Raw genomic sequence first — 8,292 nt, 5'->3', positions numbered from 1 at the left:
CTAGAGAATGTCAGAGGAGACTCTGAAGCCAGGGCTGGCCGCCTCAAGACCCAGTCACACTGGCTGCTCTCCCAACCTCCTGGACCTGCTCCCTGGGTGCTTTGAAGCAGTTCAGATGCTGTGGGTGAGCACTGTATGCGTGCGGACTGTCAGGGTAGGCATGGCCCAGGGGCATGGCCTCCTCAGGTTTGGGAGCTGCTGTCAGATGTCTCTGAGAGAGCAACAGACAGTCAGGCAGGTGAGCCTGTGACCCGTCATGCTGGTGACAGCAGAGTGGAGGTTCTTGGGGTGGGGGTGAGGGCTCAGGTCGCATTCCCAGGCAGATCCAGGCTGGGTCATACCCTCTGCTTTGGTAGCTTCTGTGAACCAGGCCACTTTCTAGAGTCTTGCCATTCTGGGGCTTAGGGTGCAATTCAGCCATTAATTAACATTATTTTACTTACAAAACAAACACATGCTTATTGTAGAAATGGAAATGAGATAGAGATGTATGCAGTCAGAAGTGTAAATCTCAGTGATGTGTCATTGTAGGGTTATCAATTTAACAAACGTACACTCTGGTGGGGCACATTGATGGTGCAGGAGGCCGCGCACGTGTATGCGGCTCAGTTTTGCTGTGAACTTAAAACTTCTCTGAAAAGTAAACTCTCTTAAAAAAACAGTGTAAATCCCTCCCTCACTCCTCTCTAGTCTCATACCTCCGAGATGACCACTGTTAACAGTTGTTTTATCCAAACATCTACTATGTTTATATATACACATATATCTTTGCAGGAAGAAAAATATTTAACAGCAAAATTGGGATGATAGCGTGCATATATTTTTGCTATTTACATTTTCACTTAATAATAAAGCAAATCTTTATTGAATATTGAATGCATGCTTGTACTGTGCCAAGAACCTCTCCAGTCCTCACAACAACTTTTTGGAGTAGTAACTACCATTCTCATTTTACAGATGAAGAAACTGAGGCTTAGAGAGGATAAGAAAAGTCCCAAGGTTACATAGCACGTGAGGGACAGAAGTGAATCCAGGTAAGCTGAACCAAGAGCTTTTTTTTTTTAGCATTTTTATGGTTTTGTTTATTTTACTTGCACCTTTTTTTAAAAAAATTGAAGTATACTTGATTTACAAGTGCTTTTAATCACTGCACCTGACACATACTCTTTCCCAATGTCAGTGGGACGTTTCCATGTCAGTTCCTATAGATCTGCCTCATTCTTTCTGACGGCAGCAAGATATTTCATAAGATCAATGTATTAACATTTATATAACACATGTCCTATATAGATACTAAGTTATTTCCAAATTTTTTACTGTTACAAAATCAGTAATGAACATCTTTGCACGTATGTAAGCTCCTATAATTCTGCACTCTGTCATGTTTCTCTACCTCAGTCTTTTCTTTCTCACGCATCAACAATACCATTATCAATCCACCAATGGTCATAATCAAACTTTCTCCCTTTAGTTCATTTCCTCAACCCTTGTCCTTCCCCTTATCCCCAGCATCGAGTTTAAGAAGCAGAGGTAGCTCCGACATGTGCAGGTTTCCACTCCCATTCCCAGAATTGCCATCACATAAATACTGTGAGCTCCAAACTTGTCATATTAGCCTCCTTCCTACACAGGCACTGTTCCTCTGTCATCAGTCTCTTCAGTATAGACAGAAACACTTGTTGGGAAGCAGGAGTGGAGCCTGAATTAGGTTGAGGTGAGGAAAGGCATTATTACCATGGGTCCACCTTGAGCAAATCACAGAAGGTGAAGGTGAAGGTGTGTGTCCCGGGTGGCAACACAGACAGGAACACCTGTGGCTCGAGCATCAGACAGAAGGTGCTCTACTCTTAACCCTGCGCTTGCTCTGAGATTGTATTACTTCTCCCTGAGGTTCAGTTTCCTCCACTGTAAAAGGGATAGGAATCAATAGATCTTCAGATGATGGTGAAACCTGATACAAAGTAGGTGCTCAGCAAATTCCAGACCCGACCCCCTTCCCTCAGTCCCAGCAGGGCTTATATTTGGATCCCCTTCCCTTTCCTCCCTTCAGGCACCGGGAGGGGCCAGCAGTTCCCTTACCAGACAGCTGCCAAGGCTCCGTTAGGACAGGTCCTTCAGGTCTTCACGCTGGGCTTTCAGGTAGGGCATGGTCTTCTGGGTCCCCGAGATTCTCCCCATCATCAGCCCATACCCCCTGGGTGCAGGCACACAGTCACTCTCTGATGGAGTGGATCTCTCTGCGGGAAAGACAGAGCTGCAAGACCAGCCAGGCAGACAGGTGGGTGGAGCCTCTCCCAGCTCCCCCTCTGGGTGGAGCTCTGACCAGGTTCTGGGTGTCTGTGGGAATCCTCAGCTCCGGCTAGGGCTGCTGGCTGCCAGGCCTTTGATTCTGAGTTGCGTCTCAGCCATGCTCCTGGACCACAGCCAGAAAAGACTCAAGATCAAAGACCCATGAAAGTCAAATAAAATGGGTAACGCCACCCATCATGTCTGGAAGATGAGTCTCCGGTTCTGAATATGGAGGACACCCCTCTGTCCTGGTATAATGGAATGGGGGTTTGCAGTGTGTATGACCTTGGACAAGCCATTCCACCTCTCTAGTCCTCAGCTTCCCATCCATAAAATAGAACTTGACCATTTCTAAAATTCTGATTCCTGGTTACGTATTTGAAAAGCTTCTTTGGGATCAATAGAGAGTCTTGTCTATGTAAAAGGAGACTTGCAAATGCCAGGACCTTGTGCTTTCCACTCTGGGAAGTTTCAAAAAGAGACATAGGGGTCAAGAGAATGGGGGATAGAGGCTGAGCAGGCCAACCCAGGAAGAGATAGGAGAGATTCTGGGAGAAATTTGGCTAGGTTTCTAGGTTGCTCCCCCTTCCCCATCCCTACCCCTCACACAGAGGATTTTCCATTCCCCACAAAGTCCATTTTAGGAGCATCCTTCTTCCATGGCCAGTTGAACCTCCTAACAGAAGTGCTTCACAGTGTTCTCTGAGCCCTCAGTCCTCCCTGTCACTATAGCCAGTGACCTCGAAACTCACTCTTGGCTCCAGCCCTGTGGGAAGGCACAAGGAATTCCCTGGAGGCTTGGCCTTGCACCCTGAGAGAGCTGGGAGCCAGCAAGGGAGTCAAATGGAGAGGCCCAGGAGAGAGCTGAGTCTGTGGCAAGAGGCCCTGCAGCACCTCCTACCCTCTTTTTTTTTTTTTTTTTTTTTTTGCGGAACGCGGGCCTCTCACTGTTGTGGCCTCTCCCGTTGCGGAGCACAGGCTCCGGACGCGCAGGCTCAGCGGCCATGGCTCACGGGCCCGGCCGCTCCGCGGCATGTGGGATCTTCCTGGACCGGGACACGAACCCGTGTCCCCTGCATCGGCAGGTGGACTCTCAACCACTGCGCCACCAGGGAAGCCCCCTCCTACCCTCTTGACATCATTACTGAGCTCCTGCCCAGACCCCTACCTGTCTTGGAGGTGGGAAGGTGGGGAGATAGGGAGACAGTAGAAGGGGGAGCAAATGGAGCTTCAGGAGTGGGCCTCCATGTACAATGCCCCATAGATGCCTTTGGCTCCAAACTAGTTTCCTTAGAGTGCCCCTGCAGCCCGGCCAGCCTCGCAAACATTTCTGTGCTGGTTGGTGGGGAGTAGGTGCCTGAAGAGAAAGCTCTTTGATTTCTCCTGAGAGGCCTCACTTTCACCTGAGAAACTTGAAGGCGTCTGGAAGTAGTTTGGGGCTTTTCTCAGAATTTCCAAGATGTTCTTACATAAAACAAAGGCTCAAAAGTAACAAAGACAGTTTGGAGCTGGGAGATGGGGATGGGAGGAGTGGGTATCCTCTGGCTCAGGAACAGTAAGACAAAAGAACATTGGGCAGCTAGCTGGGTGGCTTTGCCAAGTTACTTAACCTCTCTGTACCTCACTTTCCTTATCTGACAAATGGGGATGATATCATTGCCTATCATTCAGCAATGATAGGTTTGATATCATATCTGAAATCACCTGGCATTTTGTACCTGGCACGTTGTAGATGCTCAGTAAGTTGTTCTTTTCATCTGATGTTGTTAGTATCTTCTCATGTTTGTACTTAACCTATTTACTCCTCCATCCAAGTATCTATCTATCTATCTATCACTTACCCAACCATCCAGTATTTAATCTTCCCAATCAGATTGTTAATGCTTTCATTGCATGGGCTTATATTGTACTTCTATGTAAGCATTCAGTAAGTATTTTAATAGACTGATTATATCAGAGCCAGGGCAAGCCAGACCTCAAGTTAATAAAGTAGGTATGATAAGGCTTCTTATCTCCCAGCTTCAAACAATGCTTCAATCTAGTGCCAGCTTCTTTCTTTGATTTCTGTCAGATCAACTGAAGAAATGCTTAGAGTGGGGAGTTTCCAAGAAAGCCAAGTTCTGGGGTCTTCTCCTGGGTCTGCAGAAGACCCAGCATCCTCTTCACCATCCAGGCCTCCTAGTTTCCAAGTGTGACCTCTAGTCTCCGGATGCCTGAGGTCAGTGGTATCTCAACATGTCCAGCTATGCAGGCACATCGCCCATGGGTTACTCATCCTGGTGTCCACCTCTTACATCACGTGGCTATACACCCTCCTAGAACGTGTCCCAGAAAAACAAAGGCCAGGGTGCCTTGCCTGGGACCTTGATCACTATGCACATAGGATACTAAAAAGTCATAATAATGCTGTGCGTTTATATAATGCTTTGCAGTTTTCAGAGCCTTTTCATATGCCTGTGCCTTATCTTATTCCAGCCACGTTATAATTCGGTGAAGCAGACAGGATATGTTCCCTTATTCTCAACTTGCAGGTGAGGAATCTGTGCCCAAGAGTCACGCAGCTGCTAAGCAGCAGGCCAACTTGGACCAGAGCCCAGGTCTTAGGATTCTGAGTCAGCTGCGTACCTCGCACATCTGTTCAATGATGATGGGGAGTACAGAGGGACAGAGTTCAAGTGAAGCTTGGGATGGAGACAGCCTTTGGATTTTCCCCTGGCCTAGGAGGCCATGGCGGGGCAAGGCTACCTTGTACCTGCTTGTCAGATTGAATAGCCCACTGACCTGCAGCCCCAGCTGGAAACTCTAGGCAACCTTCACCCCTTTAGTTTCCCTCTTGCCTCCCCCTTGTCAACACCTGATTGATCCCTACCCCAGGCACCTTTGCGCTTTGAAAAGGTCTCATCTGCTAGTGCCTGGCTCGGGATTGCCTTATCCCGGAGACTGCGGTCTCCAAAACGAGGCCTCCATGTACCAGGTCCTGTGCAAAACGAGCCTCTGAGGTGTGGGGAGAAAATTTTGGAACTTCTATGGCTTCAAACAATGGGAAAAACATTGCACTTTAGTAATATTTACTATGTAGGTGGATACTGGCCTCTCACTGCTCTGTTGGTCAGACTATCTGAGGTCACATACCAAGGTCACACAAGCCTGAGGCTGGGGCAGGGTCTCTAAATGTGGAGTGCTTATGCATCACTCCTTTTCTTTCAGTATAACTTGACCTTCTGCAGCGTATATCGGCCAGGTTAAATGGATTTACGATTTGTTTTCACTAAATTAACCGTAACGAAATGGACACGTGGCTTAAAAATGAGTCCTGCAAAAAGAAACTACCGAAAGAAGATAGCATTAATAATGCAAACGGAAGCAAATAGCAAGAAAATGGTAGTGTTGACACTTCGCCTACCTAATACCTACCGTAGTTAAACATCTTGCAAATGAAGTTTTATGAGTTTCAAGAAATACCTGTTGCCATGAGTAAAGTTTTGTTCGCATACAGCTTGCACGTTTGTTTACGTGTGTCTGTGGCTGCTTTTGCACAAGGGCAGAGTGAGTAGTTGTGGGACCAGGTGGCCTGCAATTCTTTTCACTGTCTGGCCCTTAAAGGACTTTGCTGACCCCTGTCCTAGGTCACAGTCAGCAGGTCCACACCAAGCTGTCTGACTCCAGGACCCATACTCTTACATTCACAATAGACCCACCTCCTCACACATGGTCCAAGGTTCATATTCCTGAAAGTTCTTGCTTGGAGGATAAAAAGCTGCAAGGTGCTTACCGCCTCATTTTACATGTGTGAACTTTATATGTGTGAATAATTAGCACCCAATTTTATTTGTGCATCCAGGGTGACTCCTGGACACCCAAGGCTGCCCTTGTATGGACAAGGGGATGTCCTACGTACTCCTGAACACTTTAAGTGTTTATTGTGCCCTTGGGTGTGGGAATGAAGAACAAGCTAATTGCACAGGGAACTGTATTCAGTACTCTGTAATGACCTATATGGGAAAAGAATCTAAAGCAGAGTGGATATATGTATATGGATAACTGATTCACTGTGCTGTATACCTGAAACTAACACCACACGGTAAATCAACTATACGCCAGTAAAAATTAAAACTAAACAAATGAAGAGTTTTAGTGGTTTTGAAGCCTTTTGGTTAAAAATATAAAAAATGCAATAATCAGTTCGCAAGAACAATTGATCAACCTCAGAGAAGATAGGAAGTTACCAGCTGAATTTAAACAGAAGCCTTTGCATAGTTGGTAAGACTGAAAATTTTGTATGTTAGTAAGCACAGCCATTACTGTGATACGTTATCACATTTCCATTTGTGATACCTCTCTGAGCCTTAGTGAGATATCTTTATTCAATTCTGAAAACTATGAGAGCCAAGTATCAAAACAATTTGAGCTTAGGGCTTCCCTGGTGGCACAGTGGTTAAGAATCCGCCTGCCAATGCAGGGGACACGGGTTCTAACCCTGGTCCGGGAAGATCCCACATGCCGCGGAGCAACTAAGCCCGTGCGCCACAACTGCTGAGCCTGCACTCTAGAGCCCGTGCTCTGCAACAAGAGAAGCCCCCGCAATGAGAAGCCCGCGCACCTCAACAAAGGGTAGCCCCCGCTCGCCGCAACTAGAGAAAGCCCGTGCGCAGCAACGAAGACCCAACGCAGCCAAAAATAAATAAATAAATAAATATTTAAAATAATTTGAGCTTAAAACCAGATGGTCTAAATATCAAATGGCAGAATGTTAATATGAAGATAAAACAAACATAATAAAACATATCAACCACGTTGCACTCGCTGCAAATATTAGCATTCATAATAATTCCTTTCAGTGAAAAGTTTTTTTGTATGGTTAACAAAATCGGAGTTTAAAAAGTAGTGTAATTACATCTCTAGCACATCCATTTAAATACCTTTCTATGTCTTACTGTGATATTGTGATTTACAATAAGAAATATGTATTTGGTCTTCACCCGTTCCCGGCACGGAGCTCCTAAAATGGTTGGAATTCATTAAGTGATAAGAGCTATAAATGGTGTCTTTTGTTATGAGGTGACTTTTGGACTGACCCTAGGTCACCTAGGGATGAGGGCTGGTTGCCAGAGGAGACAAATATGTGATTAGAGATTTGGAACTTTCAGTCCCACCCTGGACTTCCAGGGAGGGAAAAGAGGCTGGAGGTTGAATCAGTCACCAGTAGCTTAAGATTTAGTCAATCATATTTAAGTAATGAAGCCTCCATAAAACCTCAGTGGGACAGGGTTCAGAAAGCTGGGTTGGTGAACACTTGGAGATTGGGGAGAGTGGCATGCTAGGAGAGGAGAGGAGAGGGAAGCTTCCCATCCTTTCCCCATGCCTTGCCCTATGCATCTCTTCTATCTGGCTGTTACTGAGTTATATCCTCTTATAATAAACCAGTAATCTAGTAAGTAAAATATTTCTCTGAGTTCTGTGAGCTGTTCTAGCAAATTAACTGAAGGGGAGGGAGCCCATTGGAACCTCTGGTCTATAGCTGGTTGGTCAGAAGCACAGGTGACAATCTGGACTTGAGATTGGCATCTGAAGGCAGGGGAGGGTGAGCAGTCTTGTGGGACTGAGTCCTTAACCTGTGGGATGTGATGCTATCTCCAGGCAGATAATATCAAAATTGAGTTGAACTGTAGGATACCTAGCTGGTGTCAGAAATTTGCTTGTTGGTGTGGGGGAAAAAACCCACTCACAGGAATTGGGTGCAATCATTACTTAAACATATGTAACATATTAGTATATTAGGAAGTGAGATGTGTATATGGTTTCTAAGTAACTAAGTGTATGTGTATGGAGGGTATAGGATCAAGAAGGTATGGAGACAGTTGGGCCAGGCTATTCTTTCAGCTTCCAGTTGTGTTTTGTCTACCACATATCACCAGACTAGTCTTCATAAAAACCCAGAAGAGATCAAATTACTACTCTGATTTCTGCTCTCTGTTGAGCCTCCCTCTCCTAGAAAGAGTGGCA

Source organism: Delphinapterus leucas, chromosome 3, assembly GCF_059928025.1.
Source record: "Delphinapterus leucas isolate spDelLeu-1000000601 "Yukka" chromosome 3, BTC_Dleu_Yukka2, whole genome shotgun sequence".
NCBI lineage: Eukaryota > Metazoa > Chordata > Mammalia > Artiodactyla > Monodontidae > Delphinapterus > Delphinapterus leucas.
This window is presented reverse-complemented; position numbering follows the sequence as displayed.